This window comes from Rattus norvegicus, chromosome 5, assembly GCF_021556685.1.
Source record: "Rattus norvegicus strain SHRSP/BbbUtx chromosome 5, alternate assembly SHRSP_T2T, whole genome shotgun sequence".
Lineage (NCBI taxonomy): Eukaryota > Metazoa > Chordata > Mammalia > Rodentia > Muridae > Rattus > Rattus norvegicus.
In genome coordinates, this window is record NC_141538.1 from 111,886,834 (window position 1) to 111,895,110 (window position 8,277).

The 8,277-nt window shown below is 36.7% G+C and overlaps 1 non-coding gene across 1 annotated transcript; it reads right to left on the reverse strand.

The window, feature by feature from the left end:
• Positions 1-898: 898 nt before the first annotated feature.
• On the reverse strand, positions 899-1,005 carry U6l3 (U6 spliceosomal RNA like 3). Its single transcript, XR_015621625.1, has one exon. It is a non-coding gene; the product is annotated as a U6 spliceosomal RNA (small nuclear RNA).
• Between the last annotated feature and the right edge of the window lie 7,272 nt (positions 1,006-8,277).

Below are 8,277 nucleotides of genomic sequence, written 5' to 3' on the forward strand. Positions count from 1 at the left end.
GTAGACAAAGAAGTCTAGGCTTGCAATTTGAGACACAGATTCTAGAAATAAGCTAGTGACTTACTTACAAGTAAAACAGCTAGTTAGTAGTTGTTAGTTAAACTTTTTGAATGAAAGTTTCTGAGTATTTTATTTCTCTGTAAAGTCAAGATAATAGTATTAGTTGTGATGAAATTCATTTTTAGGCTATATTTTTGTTCATTTATATATTTTTAAATAATATTTTTATTCTTTGAAAATGCCATATAATTACACAATTCATATTGATCTTATCTATACACTATTACCTCCCCCAACACACTCTACTGATTTATCCTCTCTTCCCACTTTCTGTCCTCTTTTTATTTTTATTTTTTTGATCATAGTACCACGTTCCTCTCCATCCCAGTCCAATTAGTGCTGCATATACATATATATGAGTCTGGCTATCCAATGGGAGATGAGCAACTTACCAATGGTTCATCCTTAAAGGAGAGCAACTCCCTCCCTCAATCACTATCAACTGTCAGTAACTCCTCCAATAAGGGTGGGGCCTTAGGAGCTCCACCCCTTTGCATTCAGGACTTTTTGGCTCTCTTGATGATATGCAGGTAACTATAGCTATCCTGAGTTAATGTCAGTAACAGCCGGCCATGCTCAGAAGTGGACATTTCATGGCTCTTTCTCCCTTTGCTGGTTTTTACATTCATGTCCCCGTGTCTTTCTGAAAGTGTGAGGAGATCCATCCACAGCTAAGCACTCAGTAACTTGCACTCAGCACTTTGTCAAGTTCCATCCAAGACTCTCTCCATTAGTCACTACTCGCCAAAGAGAGATGCTTCTCAGACCACAGTTGCGAGCAGCAGGAGTTCTCCTTCCTAGGTCCTAGACTGCTCTGGGTGGAATTCTTTTTTTTTTTTTAAATATGGAACGCTTCACGAATTTGCGTGTCATCCTTGCGCAGGGGCCATGCGAATCTTCTCTGTATCGTTCCAATTTTAGTATATGTGCTGCCGAAGCGAGCACTCTGGGTGGAATTCTTGTAAAGTTTAAATTAACCAATTTGGACAAAGTGTCTAGAATGACTGTAAATACTCAAAAAGCTCAATGTTTTAGTAATTGGCTTTTATTGTTTTATTATAAAAAACACAAATAAAATTTGTCACCTGTCTTAGGGTTTCCATTTCTGTGAAGAGACACCACGACCAAGGCAACTCTTACAAGAGTAACATTTAATTGGGACTGGTTTACAGATTCAGAGGTTCAGTCCAGTATCATCATGGCAGGAAACATGCCAGCATCAAGGCAGACATGGTGCTGGGGCTGAAAGTTCTATATCTTCATCAAAAGAAGCCAGAAGCAGACGATTTTCAGGCAGCTAGGAGGAGGTTCTCAAATTCCATCCCCATAGTGACACATTTCCTCCAACAAGGCCAAACCTACTACAACAAGACCTCACATCATAATAGTGCCACTCCCTGGGCCAAGCATATTCAAACCACCACACCATCTTAACCATTTTGGGTGTACAGTTTGTAGTATCAAATGTATTAATTTAATATCCAATGTAGTATCAAACGTTGTTAGACAAAATTCTAGAACTGTTTTGTATTGTATAATTAAAATTCTGGATTCATTAAGCTACTCTAGATTGCTCCCTACTCTGGCTCCTAATAGCCACCGTTCTATTTATTATTTTTACTAGTTTAAAGCTTTGGGACCGACCTAGATAGAGCTGTGGAGAATGAAAAAACAACAGATCGGTCATTCTCAATCTGTTTGTCAAGGTGCCTTTAAGGATCAGTGTCAGATATACTACATGTCAGATACGTCATGATACAAAAACAGTAGCAAAACTACAATTATGAAATACTAATGAAATAATTCTATGGCTGAGATGCCATCGCAACATGAGGAAGTATATTCAAGGGTCACAGCATTAAAGGTTGAGAACCACTGCAATAGAGACACGTGCAGGAAAACTATTAGAGGTAAGCTATGCACTCTGGTGAGCCTAGCTCTCTGGTGGAGATGCACCCGCAGACTGGAAGCACAGCGTGGTTATTACATACATGTGTGTATTATATTCAGCTGAGCAAGAAGGTAGGTTAGCTAATCTCTGTAGGGGACTTTCTTTAGGGGTTCAGGATCCTGTCTCAGCCATTTAGGAGGAGGGGGTTAGTCTCCTGTGTGAGCCATCTAGAGTGGTACTTTCTCCATACATCACTGCCATCCAGGGCAAGGCCTCGGTATTCTAAGTCCATAGGTCTAGTATTGGGATACTTTGTCTATAGTACACAGGCACTCAGGGCTTCTTCCACTTACCACGTTTTTATCTTGAGACATTTACTATCTACCCTCGTAGCCAATTTCTATATGCAGAAAACAGTATTAACTGCAGCCACTGTGCTGCAGATCTGATATCCATGTCTCATTCATCTTGCATATCTGAAACTACTTGTCCTTTGCCCCTTTGTGTTTTCATATGAATTTTAAGATTGTTTTCTTATCTCTGAAAAAATGTTATTAGAAATTTGATAGGGGTTGCATTTAGTCTGTAGAACGTTTTGGACACTGCGTGTTTTAACAATATTAATTCTCCCAGTGCACGAGCAAAAGCTCTCTCTCTCTAAGCTCCTCCTCTTCTGTTACTCTTTGTCCTCAGTGCTTCATAATTTTCAGTGTTAAATTTCTCCTCCAATTTATCCCTATGTGTTTTGTATTTTGCTTTTATAACAAAGATTATTTAGCTAATTTTTTCCTGTTACTTCACTGTTAGCTCATAGAAATGCTACTTTTTTTTATATTCCATAGTTGTATATGCTGAGCCCTTAATGAATTCATTTATTTACCCTAATATTTTGTTGCAGTAGGCTCTCCAGTTTTCTGCAGATATTACTTTGCTCTCTTCAGAGATGAAGTTACCTTTCCTGGTGCTTTATTATTTAAAAATTGTTTTTCTGGCTAAGATTTCCACTGTTGTGGTGAGTAGAGATAACAGCAGAGACATCTTTGTGTGGTACAATATCTTTTTTTTAAATTGAAAATAGATTCTTCTCTCACACAGTATATCCTAACCACAGTCTCCCCTCCTTTCAGCTCCTTTCAGCTCCCCGACCTCCTTTCTCCCTAGATCCAATCCCTGTCCATTTCCCTTCAGAGACAGCAAGCCTCTCAGATACAATTAGACAGGCTCATACATGTTTCACAAAAACACCAAGCTAACAGCCACAATATAAACATAAAGAACCTGGTCCGGACCCATGCAGGATTCCAGAAAAAAGGTCAAAGGACCTGAGAGTGAGGTGTTGTCTCGTATTTTAAAGGAAAATCTTTGTTTTTCTGCTTAAATAATTTTTCTACATATTATTATTATTGTTGTTGTTGTTGTTGTTACATTTACTTTTTACTTGTTTATTTTGAGGCAAGGTTTTTCTCTGTTGCCTGGCTGTCCTGGAACTAGCTCTATAGACCAGGTTGGCCTTAAACTCATAGATATTTGCCTGTCTTTGCCTCTCTAGTGATGGGATTAGAGGTATGTGCCACCACCTCCTGGATACATGTACATTTTTAAAACAATTTTTATTAATTCTATGAAAATTTCATACAATGTTTTTGATCATATACCTTCATGATTAGTTATTGACTCCTTTTTATTATTAGTGTATTAGTTAGTCTATTTTTACAGATGACCTTAATTGCATTGTGGAAGTTTTCCTCTAGCCCTGTTTCATAGAGTTATCATGATATGGATGTTGAATATTGTGAATTTTCCTTTTGAAGCAATCATATGAGCTTTGTCTTTTCATAGTGTGTATGTTATGCTTGAATCTAAACGGTCACTTGCTAGCTTCCGTTCTGAATACTTAATCTCTAGTTTGTGGCACTATTTTGAAGGATTCATAGCTTTTAAAAGATAGGGCATGCTGGCATATGTAGCCACTAACTGCTTTTGGTTTTGGCCACTTTCTCTGTGACCTTGTCCATACTGTGTGACATCAACATCCTCTGTTATAAACTGTTCATGATCAGGACTGAGCTGGTGTCTCCTCTTCCATGATAACACCTAAATCCTCTGAAACATGGAGCCCTTCGGTTGAGTGTGGTAGATCCATGTGTCGTGATGACCCATCCTTGCATCTCCAGAATAGACTTCGCCTGATTGCATTGAATAATACTTTGAAAATGCAGCCAAATCAGTTTGCTAGTATTTAACTGAGTCTTTCAGGCCTGTGTTCATATGATGTTTCAGTTTCCTTTCCTTGTAAACTCTTTGTCTACCTTTGGCATCTGGGAGATGCTAGTTTTCATAAACAAGTATGGAAGGATTTCTTCTTATATCTTTTGGTTTATTTTTATTATTGTCTTATGTGCATTGGTGTTTTGTCTACATATATATCAGGTGTCAGATCCCCTGGAACTGGAATCACAGACAGTTGTGAGCTGCCACATGAGTGCTGGGAATTGAACCCATGTCCTCTGGAAGAGCAGCCAGTACTCTCAACTGCTAGGCCGTCTCTCCAGCCCTCTTACACTTTTTGGGAAGAGGTTAAGATGGGTTGTTAAAAACTTCTACTTTGAATTCAAGCACGAGATATCTGGTCATGAGTGTCTGTTATTGTGAAAGTTTTAATTATTGATTTACCTTCCTTTCTGTTCAGGTATTATATGTTTCTACTTCTCTCCTCCTTTATTCTCTTCTTTCTCTTCCTCTATATTCTCTTTCATCCTCTCCCTGCTTTTCCTCCCAGAGTCTCACTTTGTTGCTACATAGGAGCTCATGATTTACCTATGTGCTAGGACTGCAGGATTTGCCGCTACAACTACTTTTGGATTCAGTTTTAGTAGGGGTGTGTGTGTGTGTGTGTGTGTGTGTGTGTGTGTGTGTGTGTGTGTGTGTGTATTATGTCTGTGTGTATGAATTTATCCATTTCTTCTAGTTTATCCTTTAGTTTGCTGTCATGTAATTACTAAATATGGTCCCTTAGTTTCTTTTTTTCTTTCTTTATTTGTTGAGCAATCTATTACAATATATTTAATTTATATTTCATTTATATTTTCTCTCTTTTTCTTACTGATCTTGCTAAGGGCTGTTTTAGTTTTTAGTTTTATTTATCTTTTCAAGAAACTGCTGTTGATTTTTCTTCTGCTTTGCTGCCTGCCATATTACTTCTGATCTACCATGTTTTATTCCTGTGCAAATCTTTTAGATTTAGTTTCTGCTCCTCCTTCCTTGATTGCAACATTAGCTCTACGGCCATACCACTGTGAACAAACTCAGCTTTGGCTGAATATGACATTAAGTTGTTTATCAGGGGATCTTTCATCTGTTAAATGTTCATAAAAATATTGTGGTTTGCAATGGTCTCCCTGTGACTTCGTGTCTGAGAGGTTTGAAGTGGCGTTGGGTGGCACCATTCTTCAGACTTCGAAGTGTGTCCACTGAAAACATCTCATTAGAGAAGCTTTGATGTTGTAGGAGAATTATTTCAATTTAGGAAATAGCTGTATTTTATGTATAGAATATAATTATATTTAGAATTTCTTATAACTCGAATTATTCATTGATGAACTATTTATTATATATCATTTTCATCAAAATTTAAACACATCAAATACTTAACAATACTTTATTTTTGCTACTACTTAAAACATAACTTCAGAAATTTTTTCAGTTTTATCTTTTATCAACTCTTTTTAAGATGTATTTATTTTATGAGTCTGAGTGTTTTGCATGCATGTATGTCTGTATACCACATATGTGCTTGGTGTCTGTGAAGGTGAGAAGGGGTCAGACCCCCTGGAATTAGGGTCATCACCTGGGTCCTCTGCAATCATATCTTTAAGTCTTTCACAAATTTTCTGATTATTTTTAGTATTCCTGTTTTGTATAATCAAGAATAACTAGGAGTGTTGTTAAAATTTAAATATTAATATTTTTTACAGCAAACATCTTAATTAAGCTATTTGTTCTACTGATATTGTACATTTATGTTTTAAAATGAAAAAAATATGTGAAATTACATGTGGATAGAATTGTTGGTATGCATGATTCTTCCTGGTTTTGAAATAATTTAGTGGAATGTGTTCTTCATTTACCTTCTGTGCAATGAATATCTTCCAATATTTAAAATGAATAGAGATCAGAAAATCAGTTGTGCCTTATTATCAAAGGACACTTCATCTCCGTAGCAGCATTTAAGTTCTGCCATGTAAGCATGAAGTTGTTTTCAAAAAGTTATTCACCATCTTCAAGAATTCTCAGAAGCACACAAGAAAGCAATCTCTTATTGTAATATAGATTTTGAAATGAGAGGCAGCAAGATAGCTCAGCAGATAAAGCCACTTAGTGGCAAGTCTGGTGACCTGAGTTTGAACTCTAGGACCCAAAGGGTAGAAGAGAACCAACAACCATAAGTTGTTCTTTCACCCACCCCCACACTCATTTTATGGCATATTAATATCTTCCTCCACCAACTCTCTTCCTCTCTTACACACACACACATAGACACACATAAAAAATATGTAAGTAAATAAATAAATAGATGTGGATTTTAAATCATTTATTAAATCTATATTTATAAATCACATAACACACATACATATATATGTCTATACATAAATAAGTTACTTTTGAAGAAAGTCTTAGATATCACTGCTTTTACCTCACATAATTTGATATAACAACACAAGCAGAATGCCATTAATTAATTTATCATTTAACCACATAATGATTCTCCAAACTAAACATTTTCTGTTAAATATGTATGCAATTTAGTTATTATTTAAAAGTTCTGGACAAAGGGTTAATGCTCCTTTTACTTGTTTTCACTAAACGAGATAAATCTGCATCTGTAGTAAATTTGTGTCACGATTTTGAATGTGAATCTATGCTTATGCAAATATGGTTTATGTAAAATTGAGCATTTTATGGGAAAACTGGATGTGAGGTATTTAATGAGAAATACACACTGTGTACATTTTAGTTAAAGCTCTAGAGAATGCGTAAATCACAAGAAATACTTCTTGCAATAGCTATAAATGTGAAATATTTTGAAAGGCTCCCATTTAAATAAATCCATTGAAAATATATTTGTGTCTGTGTCCATGTTCTTTCCAAAAACTGCATCAAAGCCATAGTTGAAGAGTGAAAGAAAGATAACAAAATTCAGAAGAATTAAAGGAAGGAAAAAAGAATATACCTTGTTTATTGATGTAATTGTTATTCTGACCAGTTTATGTTTTGAATTTTAACTACCTAACTTAGTGAGACTCTGAGGTAAATTTTTGAGGAATTAGGCAGTAAGAATTGCTTCCCTCCAGGAGATGGATATCTTCTCTTTTTGTTTTTGAACATACCGTCTTGGATGTGCTTTGTTCCCTAAGAGATCATGTGCTGTGTGCTGAGTCAGTTGGTCCCCAGTATGGTGATGTGCCTCGTAGAGGTGAGGCCTGGTAGCATGCAGGTAGGTCATGAGAGCTTGAGTTTTGTTGATGGAGTAATGCTTGTTATAGAGAGGATGTCCCATGTGTTTGCCCCTCTGCACTCTGCTGCCTCCATGTCTAGGTCTCTGTCCTGTCCTGCTACAGCTAAGTGACTCTCACTAACACAGGAGGCACTGTGCATATCCAGCAACAAAACCTGTAGCCATATCAGTTTCTTTAGAAGCAAGGCAGGCTCAGATATTTTGTTATAAAAACATAAAGGAGTCTGAGACACTGTGTAACTAACCAGATATAGTTCACTTATAGTAACTCTGCTGAAGTTACAGAGTGTATGATGAGTGTGATGAGTGTGTGTGTGCAGGAACGAGCACGTGTGTGTGTGTGTGTGTGTGTGTGTGTGTGTGTGCATGTGTGTGTGTGCATGTGCGTGTGTTATAGAGAGTGGATCTGAAGTGGGTTACTAAAGCAGAAAGGGACAAGATGATTCCTGTAGATTTTTACCCTATAGTGTGTCTCTCATTCAGATATTGCAAATATATTTAAACCTATTTGATTTTTATATAACTTCTAAAGTATAAGCTACTTTTAGATAGTCAGTAGTAGTTAAGAAGTTGAAGTTTCAGTACTGCTAGTTTTTGATTACTGTTTATTTAAAAATAATTTTATTGATTCTTTGAGAATCTCATACACCATATCTTGGTCATATTTATTTTCAACTCCTACTCCTCAACTTCTCCCAGATCCAAGCACCCACCCACTCCCACCTGCCCCCTTACAGAAACACATGCCCACTTTCTTGTTCTGGCCCTTCAGCTCTTACAATCTTTCAAGCTCCTTGTAGGTTTCCCCTTA